This window comes from Pleurodeles waltl, chromosome 1_1 (assembly GCF_031143425.1).
Source record: "Pleurodeles waltl isolate 20211129_DDA chromosome 1_1, aPleWal1.hap1.20221129, whole genome shotgun sequence".
NCBI lineage: Eukaryota > Metazoa > Chordata > Amphibia > Caudata > Salamandridae > Pleurodeles > Pleurodeles waltl.
In genome coordinates this window covers 220481024-220494905 of record NC_090436.1, presented here as the reverse complement: position 1 = coordinate 220494905, position 13882 = coordinate 220481024, and the positions used below count along the sequence as shown (strand labels likewise).

At 47.6% G+C, this 13882-nt stretch overlaps 1 protein-coding gene across 6 annotated transcripts in view; it reads left to right on the top strand.

Moving 5' to 3' along the window:
* Window positions 1-13882, top strand: part of CPLANE1 (ciliogenesis and planar polarity effector complex subunit 1) — a 1992329-nt gene that overhangs the window by 519720 nt on the left and 1458727 nt on the right. The window lies entirely within an intron of this gene.

Sequence of the window (13882 nt, the reverse complement as noted above, 5' to 3'; positions counted from 1 at the left end):
ATTATTCTGCTCCACACTCTCTTCCAAAAATACATTGTCCATAAACAAGTGAAAGAAATTGACAGGCAAAAAGTTTTCCGTATTGACTCTGCACCCTGGGAGACCATTAAATGCAGGTAACTGTGGCTGTTTCATGTTTGGGGCAATCCAGGTGTCAGGTTTTCTAATGGGAAACCCTTCAGCCCCAGGCTGCTGCACTCTTGGCACATCAATGTCCTCCTCTAAAACAGGCCCTTCATCTGCACTAAGTGTGGCTTCCTCATAAGAAGAATCCTCTCGGACAGAAAACTCACTGCCAGAATCTCTCACGTTCGATGGCATATGTTGCTGCAGATACACATGTTTGGCACAGTCCGCTGCCTGGTGTTGGGCTCGGAGTATTACAAGTTGTTTTTCTTCGAAGAAGTCTTTTTGGTCACGGGACCGAAGGACTCCTCCCTCCTTGGCTCCATTGCGCATGGGCGTCGACTCCATCTTAGATAGTTTTTTTCCGCTGTCGGGTTCGGACGTATTCCTTTTCGCTCCGTGTTTCGGTTCGGAAAGTTAGTCAGAATCTCGGAAGAAAGCGTCGGTATTGTTCCGTTCGGTATCGGGATAGTTAGGTACATCGACACCGATCATCGGAAGACTTTGGGGTAGTTTCGATCCCCCATCGGGGCCTGGTCGGCCCGACCGCGTGCGACATCGAAGCCGATGGAACGGACCCCGTTTCGTTTCTGCCCAAAATGTCACAGTAAGTATCCTTATACAGATCAGCACTTGGTCTGTAACTTGTGCTTGTCCCCCGAGCACAAGGAGGATACCTGTGAAGCCTGTCGAGCCTTCCGGTCCAGAAAAACACTCCGGGACCGAAGAGCCAGGCGTCAACAAATGGCGTCCACGTCGACAAAACAACGTTTCGACGAGGAAGAGGAAACATTCTCGGTTCCGGAATCAGAATCCGGAGACTCCGACGTCGAACAACAGCAACAAACTGTGAGTAAGACGTCGAAAAGTAAATCCATCGACAAACCGAAAGCCCAGGGGACGCCACTGCCAACAGGCCATGGCTCGACCCATAAAACAGGCGACCCGTCGAAGGCGCCGAAAAAGGGCACGCCCATAGCGAAGACACCCGACTCCGGTCGAGGGACCGCCATGGAGCAACCTCGGAGCCGAGAAAGCGGCTCCGAGAGACAAAAACAAGATACCGGCACCGAAAAACATCGGCACCGAGAATCCATGCCGAAAGGAACAAAAATTCTGTCGGTGCCGAAACCGAAAAAAGATTCTCTCTCGGCGCCGAAAAATACCACACCTTCATCCTACTCAGAGGAACAAGGAATGAGTGGCCAAATGCACAAATTTGGACAAGAGCTCCAAAGTGTAGAATCGGACTACACACAAAAGAGACTGTACATCCAGCACGACACAGGGAAGATATCAACCCTTCCCCCAATCATGAGGAAAAGAAGGATTGGACTTCCAAAGGATGACGCACAACCACAAGCCAAAGTGGTTAAAAAAGTCACGCCTCCGCCCTCTCCACCACAGGCATCGCCGGCACAAACACCGCCACAAATGCACTCACCAGCGCAAACTACCATAAGTCATGACGATCAGGATCAAGACGCTTGGGACCTGTATGACACCCCAGTGCCGGACAATGATCCCGAGTCATACCCCACAAAGCCGTCACCGCCAGAGGACAGTACCTCATACTCGCAACTGGTGGCTAGGGCAGCAGAATTCCACAATGTCCAACTGCATTCCGATCCTATAGAGGATGATTTTTTATTTAACACCCTCTCGGCTACACACAGCCAATATCAATGTCTCCCAATGCTACCAGGGATGTTACGGCACGCAAAACAAATTTTTGAAGAGCCCGTAAAATCAAGAGCCATCACCCCAAGGGTGGATAAGAAATACAAACCACCACCCACAGACCCAGTGTTTATTACTTCGCAGTTACCACCTGACTCCGTGGTAGTAGGGGCAGCTCGCAAGAGAGCGAATTCACATACATCTGGCGACGCCCCACCTCCGGACAAAGAAAGCCGAAAATTTGATGCGGCAGGGAAAAGAGTAGCATCACAGGCAGCCAACCAGTGGCGCATCGCAAATTCACAAGCGCTGCTGGCCAGATATGACCGCGCACACTGGGACGAGATGCAACTTCTCGTAGACCATCTTCCCCAGGAATACCAAAAAAGGGCGCAGCAAATAGTGGAAGAGGGACAAACGATCTCAAACAATCAAATCCGCTCTTCACTAGACGCAGCCGATACTGCAGCAAGAACAGTCAACACTGCTGTCACCATAAGGAGACACGCTTGGCTACGCACTTCAGGCTTCAAACCTGAAATCCAGCAGGCTGTCCTTAATATGCCCTTCAACGAGAAACAACTTTTTGGCTCTGAAGTGGATACAGCCATTGAAAAACTTAAAAAGGACACAGACACGGCCAAGGCCATGGGCGCACTCTACTCCCCGCAGAGCAGAGGCTCTTTCAGAAAAAATCCATTTAGAGGGGGGTTTCGTGGCCAACCCACAGACACCACCAGCCAACAAACAAGAACCACACCATATCAGGGTTCCTTCCAAAGAGGAGGTTTCAGGGGATATCGGGGGGGTCAATTCCCAAGGAGTAGGGGAAGATTCCAGACTCCAAAAACACCTCCACCTAAACAGTGACTTTCAAGTCACGCAACCCCTTCACTCAACACCAGTGGGGGGAAGACTAAGCCAATTCTACCAATCTTGGCAACAGATTACAACAGACAATTGGGTATTAGCAATAATCCAACATGGCTATTGCATAGAATTCCACAACTTCCCACCAAACATCCCCCCCAAAACACGCAAAATGTCACCACAACATTTAGAACTTTTAGGACTAGAAGTTCAAGCACTACTGCAAAAGGATGCAATAGAGTTAGTACCAGTACAACAAAAAAACACAGGAGTTTACTCCCTGTACTTTCTAATTCCAAAAAAAGACAAAACATTAAGACCAATATTAGATCTCAGGACACTAAATACCTACATCATATCGGACCATTTTCACATGGTCACACTACAAGACATCATTCCACTGCTCAAACAGCAAGATTACATGACCACATTAGACCTAAAGGATGCGTACTTTCATATACCAATACACCCTTCTCACAGAAAGTACCTACGGTTCGTATTCAAAGGAATACATTACCAATTCAAAGTGTTGCCATTCGGAATAACAACTGCACCAAGAGTGTTCACAAAATGTCTAGCAGTAGTAGCAGCACACATCAGGAGACAACAGATACATGTGTTCCCTTACCTAGACGATTGGCTAATCAAGACCAACACAGTAAAAAAATGCGCAAACGACACCACATTTGTCATACAAACCCTTCACAAACTGGGGTTTTCCATCAACTATACAAAATCACACCTAGAACCGTGTCAAACACAACAATATCTAGGAGCAACCATCAACACATCAAAAGGAATTGCCACTCCAAGTCCACAAAGAGTGCAGGCATTCCACAAGGTAATAAGTGCTATGTTTCCAAACCAAAAGATACAAGCAAAATTTGTGCTAAAACTTCTAGGCATGATGTCATCATGCATAGCCATTGTCCCAAACGCAAGACTACACATGCGACCCTTACAACAGTGTCTAGCATCACAATGGTCACAAGCACAGGGTCAACTTCAAAATCTGGTGTTGGTAGACCGCCAAACATACCTCTCGCTTCTATGGTGGAACAGCAAAAATTTAAACAAAGGGCGGACATTTCAGGACCCAGTGCCTCAATACGTTATAACAACAGATGCTTCCATAACAGGGTGGGGAGCACACCTCAATCACCACACCATTCAAGGACAATGGGATATACACGAAACAAAATTTCATATCAATTACCTAGAACTGTTAGCAGTATTTCTAGCGTTAAAAGCCTTCCAACCCATAATAACACACAAATACATTCTTGTCAAAACAGACAACATGACAACAATGTATTATTTAAACAAACAAGGAGGAACACACTCAACACAATTGTGCCTCCTAACACAAAAAATTTGGCAGTGGGCGATTCACAACAACATTCGCCTAATAGCACAATTTATTCCAGGAATACAAAACCAACTAGCAGACAACCTTTCGCGAGACCACCAACAAGTCCACGAATGGGAAATTCACCCCCAAGTTCTGAACAAGTACTTTCAAATTTGGGGAACACCCCAGATAGATTTGTTCGCAACAAAAGAAAACTCAAAATGCCAAAACTTCGCATCCAGGTACCCACACCGCGAATCACAAGGCAATGCTCTATGGATGAGTTGGTCAGGGATATTTGCGTACGCTTTTCCCCCTCTCCCTCCATATCTAGTAAACAAGTTGAGTCAAAACCAACTCAAACTCATACTGATAGCACCCACATGGGCAAGACAACCTTGGTATACAACTCTACTAGACCTTTCACTAGTACCGCATGTCAAACTACCCAACAGGCCAGATCTGTTAACACAACACAAACAACAGATCAGGCATCCAAACCCAGCATCATTGAATCTGGCAATTTGGCTCCTGAAATCCTAGAATTCGGACACTTAGACCTCACACAAGAATGCATGGAGGTCATAAAACAAGCTAGAAAACCTTCCACTAGACACTGCTATGCATCTAAGTGGAAAAGATTTGTTTACTACTGCCATGCCAATCAAATACAACCATTACATGCCTCTACTAAAGACATAGTAGGATACTTACTACATTTGCAAAAAGCAAATCTCGCTTTTTCATCTATAAAAATACACCTCGCAGCAATATCTGCTTACCTACAAACTACTCATTCATCGTCTCTATTTAGAATACCAGTTATTAAAGCATTCATGGAAGGGCTAAAAAGAATTATACCACCAAGAACACCACCAGTTCCTTCATGGAATCTTAACATCGTCTTAACAAGACTCATGGGTCCACCTTTCGAACCCATGCATTCCTGTGAAATGCAATATCTAACCTGGAAGGTCGCATTTCTCATTGCAATCACATCCCTCAGAAGAGTAAGTGAAATACAGGCATTTACCATACAAGAACCATTTATTCAAATACACAACAATAAAATAGTTCTAAGAACAAATCCAAAATTTCTGCCAAAAGTAATCTCACCATTCCATTTAAATCAAACAGTAGAATTGCCAGTGTTCTTCCCACAACCAAATTCTGTGGCTGAAAGGGCACTACATACATTAGACATCAAAAGAGCACTAATGTATTACATTGACAGAACAAAGCTAATCAGGAAAACAAAACAACTGTTCATAGCTTTTCAAAAACCACACATAGGAAATCCAATCTCTAAACAAGGCATTGCTAGATGGATAGTCAGATGCATTCAAACATGCTATCTTAAAGCCAAAAGAGAATTGCCTATTACACCAAAGGCACACTCAACCAGAAAGAAAGGTGCTACAATGGCCTTTCTAGGAAACATTCCTATGAGCGAAATATGTAAGGCTGCAACCTGGTCTACGCCTCATACGTTTACTAAACACTACTGTGTAGACGTACTAAATGCACAACAAGCTACAGTGGGCCAAGCTGTACTAAGAACATTATTCCAAACTACTTCAACTCCTACAGGCTAAACCACCGCTTTTAGGGGAGGTAACTGCTTTATAGTCTATGCCAAACATGTGTATCTGCAGCAACATATGCCATCGAACTGAAAATGTCACTTACCCAGTGTACATCTGTTCGTGGCATTAGTCGCTGCAGATTCACATGTACCCTCCCACCTCCCCGGGAAGCCTGTAGCCGTTTAGAAGTAGATCATAAATCTTAAACATCTGAACATTTGTAAATAATTATTAGAAACTCTTAACGTACATACATATTCACTCCATTGCATGGGCACTATTTATACCAAACAACTCCATCCTCACCCTCTGCGGGGAAAACAATCTAAGATGGAGTCGACGCCCATGCGCAATGGAGCCAAGGAGGGAGGAGTCCTTCGGTCCCGTGACCAAAAAGACTTCTTCGAAGAAAAACAACTTGTAATACTCCGAGCCCAACACCAGGCAGCGGACTGTGCCAAACATGTGAATCTGCAGCGACTAATGCCACGAACAGATGTACACTGGGTAAGTGACATTTTCATTCCTCCTCTGCCTCAGATGCAGAGTCAGTCTCGTAATCATGGTCTGAAGACGACTCAAAAAGCATGCCAACAACCTGCTGAGCGGTCACTCTGCGGCTAGCCATGATCCTCACTAACAACAAATGGATTGCCAACAACCACCAGCACAAAAATAAGTAATAAACAAAGTGTAGCTTTATCACAAAGAGTTATGTACTAAAAAACTATACCACTCATTTGCCTTAAAAAGCTACTCACCAGCAACTACTCTGCACAGCAATCACCAATGATATCCCACTAAAAAGAAAAGAGCAAATTAGACATATGACAACATAAATATCACTGTGCCCAATTCGAAGGACAATTTCACACACAGTACTACATTTAGTACACCACCTACAAACATGTAATTCATGCATTCCTTTGGAGTAAATTGCTTTCACTTACCTAAAACATGCAACTATCCAAACCGCAGGACAACTACTGCCAAAACCGCAAGGATCCACAGCAAAGGAAGCAAAAGCTTTGAAGTAGAACAAAAAGAAGAAATAAACTGTTATAATCACAAATACAAATACTTCGCCAGTTGACAAACACCTCGCCACCAAGAACTTAGAAATTTTCCCTGGTGCCTAAGCGGCTTCTGCCCCCATTGGGGGCAGATAGATGGGCCTAAAAAAAAGGCTGATCTGCCCCCAAGGAGGCAGAAATGGCCAACAGCTCTGTACCCTGTTTGAGGGGGGGGGGGCGACCCTCGCCAAAGGGGGCGAATGGGGGTGCCCCCAGCACAAAAAAAAACTAAGGGGAGCAAAAAAAAAAAACCCATGTTTCGGTGGCTTCTGCCCTCTTGGGGGCAGTTAGGCCTAAAAAAATAGCCCGATCTGCCCCCAACTGGAGCAGAAATGGTCATCAGTAATGTGCCCCCCTTTGGGGAGTGACGCTTGCAAAAGGTGCGCCCCCCCCATCCACACAACACACACACACGCACAAGATCCCTGGTGCCTAAGTGGATTCTGCCCCCCCTTGGGGGCAGATGGGCCTAATAAAATAGGCGAAACTGCCCCCAAGGGGAGCAGAAATGGCCAACAGCTCTGTACCCCCTTTAGGAGGCGACCCGTGCCAAAGGGGGCACCCCCAGCACAAAACAAAAAAGGGGAACAAAAAAAAAATCCCTTGTGTATTGGTGGGTTCTGCCCTTCCTGGGGGCAGATGGGCCTAAAAAAATAGGCCAATAGGGGGGGGCGACCATTGCCAAAGGGGTGCCCCCAAACACACAAAACACACACCACACAATCCCTGGCGCCTAGTGGGTTTCGACCCCCCGGGGGGGCTGAAACATATAAAAAATTATTGCCTTTGGGGCAGCGACCCTTGCCTAACTGGTCGCTGCCCAAAAACACAAGGTAAACATAATCCCTGGTGGTCTAGTGGTTTTCGACCCACCCCCGGTGGCAGATCGGCATAAAAAACGGCCGATCTGCCCCTGGGGGGACCGAAATAGGATTGTTTATGGCCCCCAAGGGGAGCAACACTTGCTCAAGGGGTCGCTCCCCAAAAAATCATATAGAAGATAAAATCCCTGGTTTCTAGTGGTTATTGACCCCCCCCCCGGGGGGGCAGATTGGCCGAAAAAAACGTCTGATCTAGGGGGGGGGGGTGAAAAAGGATTATTTATGCCCCCAAGGGGAGCGACGCTTGCCCAAGGGGTCGCTCCCCAAAAAATCATAGTGAAAATAAAATCCCTGGTGTCTAGTGGCTTTCGACCACCCCTGGGGAAAGATCGGCCCATCTGCCCCCAGGGGGGGCCGAAATCTGAAAAAAAAAATAGCCCCACTCGTTGTGGTCCTTTCCCTCGACGCGCTGGAAGCAAATGGCTTCCAGTGCGTCCTTGGCAACAATTTATAACGTTGGCGCGCTGTGAGCGTGCTGACGTCATCAGATTGCCGAGGGGGGGGGGGGTCGGGGTGGAAGGGTAAGGGATTCCCCTTCCATCCCCGACTGGGTGGTGTGGGTGGGGGGCGACAGGGGGAGCACTAGCACTCCCCCCGTGGGCCGGTGCATGACGAGGTGATCTCGTCCCAGGCACACAGGAACCTTGTGCTAGGACGAGATCACTTCGTCCAAGGCACCCAGGGGGTTAGCAAAGTTAGTCTTTCTGTGCGTAATTTAGCACCATAGGAATCAATAGGCAGTCACTTTTAAAAATGCATAAAAAAACACACAGTTGTGTTACCAGTCTCTTCTTTTGCAGTGTGGTCGCAGTAGTCTGTGGGCACCTCGTGCCAGCTGAAGAACCTCGGGCAGCTCCAGGTTCTGGTGGGAACAGCATTGGAGAAGTTCTTGGCACAAGCACAGGGCCACCTGGATAGGCCACTTGGAAAAGGAGCTGGTTTGAAGATTTGAAGTTTGTGCCTGGGGGTCCTCTTGGGCTGATGAGGTTGCAAGGGGTTCGGGCGCCGGGGCACAGAGCAGATCCCGCGATGCAAGGCCCAGGGCGGCCAGGTGCAGGACGATTTTGAGGTTCTGGATGCTGTGCCCAATGCAGTCCACTGGAGCTGGAGGTGAATCTCTTTGAAGGCGGCTTACAGGACAACGGGGGCACTCCGATTGGAGGTCCGGGGTGTTCCTGAAGTCCCTCGACTTGGGCTTCCTCCTGATCCTTTTTCAGCTGTGGGAGAGCTGGCTTTCAACTAGTCCGACGTCAGCTGACCAGTAGCCAGGGTAATGCTGTATCTCTGCCACTAGAGGGCGCAGTGCCACCAAACTTGGCACAGTGGTGGCGCACTTCTGGGTGGTCGTCGGTGTGTCGTCGGGTCCGGCTGAGACGTCCGGTCGCGGAGATATCGGTGATTCAGTGAAGTGACCCTCACTGGTTTGTTGGTCCTTTGCAGGATTCATGCTTTTCTTGAGTGGTGCCTCCACTCAGGAGGGAGATCTGGGGGTGATCCTTGAAGTCTGGAGGTCCCCTGGGTTTCTTGGAGTCGGTCCAGTGATCAGCTCCACCGTCGTCACGATTGTCGGGACTCTGGTGGTACAAGCAGGGGTCTTGCAGCCTTCTCTGGTGCATCAGGTCCTCTGTTCTCGTCCTGGCGGGTTCTTTGGTGCTGGTCTTCTTTTCTTCTGTGATCCTTTTCAAAATCTAAAATCTTGATCTAAGGGAGCACACTAAATACTTAATTTAGTGGCCGTCTTAGGGGGAACCTGGTAGTGTCCAGTGGGACACTTACCCTTGGGTGGCTACTTCCTGTGGGAAGGGTCACTTCCCTAAACCTCATTGGCTGTTTTCCTCCATTCCAAAATGGAGAAAACTGAATCGGAGGGTCCACTTCGCATGCCAGACCTGATGGGTGGTGTATGCTCAGTGAGGCCACTCCTCCTACCCCTTTTCTGGTTTCCCACCCAAAGTAAGGGTTTGCAAGGGGGAAGCCCTCTGATGCTAGCAGCAGGCCTGGTGGCTCGAGTTTCAGGGGTTGTAGCCATTTTGAAGCTCCCCGCCAGGGTGTTGCACATTCCTGAGGGAGGGGGTGTTAGCTCCTCCACCCAGGAAGGGCATTGTCTTACAAACCAGAGAGCCATGGCTCTCCCCCAGGTTTGTAGATTGGCTGTCTAGAGTGGCAGGCTGGATGAAACCAGTCAGCAGCTCTGCCAGTTAGGATTAGCTTACCTCTAAGGTGATCCCTGGGATAAATCCAATAGTGGCATCAGTTTGGATTTATCATTCTGAGTTGTTTGATACCAAACAACCCAGGGTGCAGAGTAGCCATCATGTAACTGGGAAACTCGTGTTTGACCATTGTCCAGTACATTTAAAATGGCTGCTCTGTTCACTCACTATGTCCTAGGTTTAGCAAGGACACAGTGGGAGCATATTGCTCATGTAGCTATGCCCTCACATACAGTATGGTGCACCCTGCCTTTCCGCAGGAAGGCCTGCCAGAGGGGTGTCTTATCCATAATATATGCAGTGTGGCGTGGACAGGGCACACAGAGGGAGTGCCATGTCGAGTTTGTCTTTTTAGATTTACCCCAGTAAACTCAGCCTGCAGTGGCAGTGCTGGGTGCATCTGGGTGCAGGATTCCTGGGGGTGGCATGCAAAAGAGCCCTCCTCACAGCATCTGAGTGGCCAGGTCAAACAGGTGATGTCACAGCTCCCTCCTGATAGGTGGTCACCCTGCTAGGTGACCAATCCCCCTTCTTGGGTTATTTAGGGTCTCCCTATTGGGTGGGTCCTCAGATTTGATGTTCAAGATTCCACCAGTACTCCTCTGCATCGTTTACATCATCTTCTGGCCACCGGAACTGCAGCTGGAGCCTCCAGCAACTGACAATCTGCAACTCCAGGGATGACTCCTCTCTGGCTGCAACATTGTTTCTCCAGCTCCTTCCACCAACTGCAACATTTTCCTGGCTGTGCATCCTCTGAGGGCGACAAGACTTCAGCCTGCACAAGAAGTGAGAAGGAATCTCCCTTGGAGTGAAATAGTCACTCCCCTGCATCTGCAGGCACCAACTGCAACGATGACCCAGCTGCGTGGATCCTCTCTCCTCCAGAACTGCATGAATCCTGCATCACAGGTGGTGGTCTAGAGTGGTCCCCTCTACCAACTTTCCAACTTGGTAGATGTTAAGCCTTTGCTTCTCCTTGCAGGACAGTACCCCAGTGCACTGCATCTACCAAGGCTTGTTTGCTCCTTTTGAGGGATTTTCAGGCTCTGTGTAGCCCCGGCCCCCAGCACTCCTTCCTGCAAAGCACAGTCTCCTGCCTGCTGCTTCAGCAGGCAGGACTACTCTACAGGTGTGCTGAGCTGGCCTCACTGTGCCTGCTGCCCGTGGGTCACCTGTGGGGGCTGCCTCCTCTTCTTGTGACTCTCCCAGCCACTGAGGGTCTCCTTGGACTCCCCTCCTTGGATCGAGTCGCCTGGGCCTTGCTGGTCCTCTTCAGCCTTTCAAAACCCTCTTCTCCAACTCTTGCATTTGCCAAGGCTTATTGGTGGTTTTCCAGCACCACTGACCGACTGCATCATGACCGCTGACGTGGGACATCATTTCAGGAACTCCTCTTTTGTTCCTGTGCTGCACTGCTGATCTTTGTCCACCGTCGACCTGGTCCTGCATCCACAGAAGGGTAGGTAGTGGCTCCTGCTACAGCCGGACTGTCCAACTTAAACTGGACTTGGTCCCCTTCTTTTGCAGGTCCTCTTCTGCCCGGATCCACCTTTGGTTTCTCCCAGTCTTCTCTGGGTCTTGCACAGTCCTTTTCCAAAACTTTTCCTGTGGGTTTGGGAAAAAACAGGGACTTAACTCTTCTCTCTGGGTCGCTGGGGGGGGACTCTGGTACTTACCTTTTAGGGTTCCTAGTTCCTCCACCTCTCTCCTACTGATTCTGCTTCCTTGGGTGGGGGACTGCCTCTTACATTCCACTTACTTAGTATATGGTTTCGTCTCCCCCTAGGGCCTTCACTATTTACCATTGGTTTAACTATTTACTATTGCTTTCTATGCTAATCACTGACTTCTAACGTGTACATAATAGTGTGTTTATTTAGCCCCTATAGTAGTATTGCCTATTCAGTATTTTAGTATTTGTGTTACTATAATAAAGTACCTCCACCTTAATGCTTGAAGACTAAGTGGTGATAGCTGAACACTTCTGACCTTCATCCAGAGGTGGTGGATGCTATCTTGGCAGCCAGGAGTCCTCAACAAAAACTGTATATGCCTGTCATTGTGACAAATTTGTGGTTTGGTGCAGCCCACCAGAAAGACCCCATCCAGGCCAAGTTATCTGATATATATTCTGGTATTTGTTTTGCCTCTATTCCAGCAGGGTGTTGCTTTGGGCCCAGTTAAAGAGTACCTTTGGGCTCATTCAGTCTTTTTACTGGTTGTGATTTTTTTTTTAATAAAAAGACTACAGCACTTGTTTCATTCCTTTCTTTTTGTCATTCCACCATGGGACCTTAACTTGGTCCTCTCATATTTGATGTGTACTCCTTTGAGATACTTCACTGCTGCCTTTTGCAGCTTTTTACCCTCAAGACAGTGTTCCTCATTGCTATTACATTTGCGTGATGAGTGCGTGAACTGTAGGCTCTCTACATCAATCTTCTGTACAGTACCTTCTTCCCAGACAAAACTAGTTCCGTGGACGCAAGCACCATTCTTGCTGAAAGTTGTGATGCTTTTTCACATCAGTCCGACCATCACCCTTCCAGCGTTCTATGTTCTGCCTCACACCCCTAACAAGGAGGAGGAGAAGAGACTCCATCAATTGGCCCTCAAAAGAGCATTGTGCTTTTACTTCAATTGTAACAGCAAGCACCTGGTAGATGATCAGCCCTTTGTGGGGTTCACTGGGGGTGAAAGATGCAATGCTGTGCATAAAAGGACCATCTCCCGCTGGTTTGTACTCTACATCAATATCTGCTAAGCATCGTCCAAACAGCAGCTTCTGGAATGCTCATTTCACCACGGCCAAAGATGCTACTTCTGCATTGGTAGGCAGAGTTCCTGGTATGCCTCTCAGACGGCTCCACTCTTTATATTCAGAAAGCACTAGTGTCTGAACAGCCAGGCTCACTGAGTGAGGCATTTCACCCGCTCGGTCCTACAGGACCTTTTGGCTTAAGCCAATTCCAGACCCACCTCCTAATGAGTACTGCTCTGGAACCTATTCAGAAGATGAGGAACCTGTGTTTAGACAGCTCTATCAGAAGAACAAGGTCCTTACTTTCACTAACGCTCTTTCTGGTGAAGATGTTTTCTAACTGCACGTTCCTTGCTAACACTTCCAGCCTCCCCATTCTTTGAAGTGCACTTTGTCCATTAAGAAGATCCCAAGTCTAGGAATTTGCTCACTGGTCAAAGCCAATTTGCTGTTGGCGGGGTTGTCCGTGTGTGGGGGCGCAAACAGTCTTGAAAGCAACCGACAAGAGCATGCGGGAGAGGCACTTAAATGGACCCTGCACGTTATCCAGAACAGGACGCCAGTATTTTCTAGCATGCTTATAAGTACACACATACATGGTGTTGCCTAGCGGCCTGTAATAGCCCTTGTCGGAAAATAATACTTCCTGTATATATTCTGGTGCATACTGTTACTCTTTTAATAACGGTGCTCACTGGAATTGTGACTGTGGCACACACTGGAATATGGCCAAAATTCGGCCACAATAGTGACGGTTTTACTGAATGCCTTTACAGGTTTTTTATTAAAGTTTTGTTTTCTTTTCGAAGTTATGATCTTATGAATATGTGTAGTGCAACATCTCCTGTACACATCCTTGAGGGCACACTTCTGTGTCAGCCCTTCTGTTGAATAAACTAAACATTGAAACGTGTGTTTTCCACTCGAGTAATGGTAGTAATTGTTGACATATTATACACATTCTTAGTGTCCTACACTTTACTTGTGGTTGCATATTATTTGTAATTCTTGGTATCTGTATACGTTATTTCTGTTGTTCTTTGGGGGCAACCGGCTGTAACACTGGTGAATGTCATCCATTCATGCACTCGCCTATTCATCTTGACATTAATCTAAACACTGAGCAGTTCATCGGTTTATTCATGCAATTCCCCATTCATTCATCCGTGTATGCCCTTGTGCATCTGTTATCTGTGCAGTCTGTCATTCTTCAGCCACCCAAATGTTGATTCAGTGTCACATTCACTATTCCATGCATCGACAGATATGCACACTCAACCTTAGATGAAGTTGCGACTTTTCTTAAAAAATAGACCAATTGACTTTGCCAACGCTTGT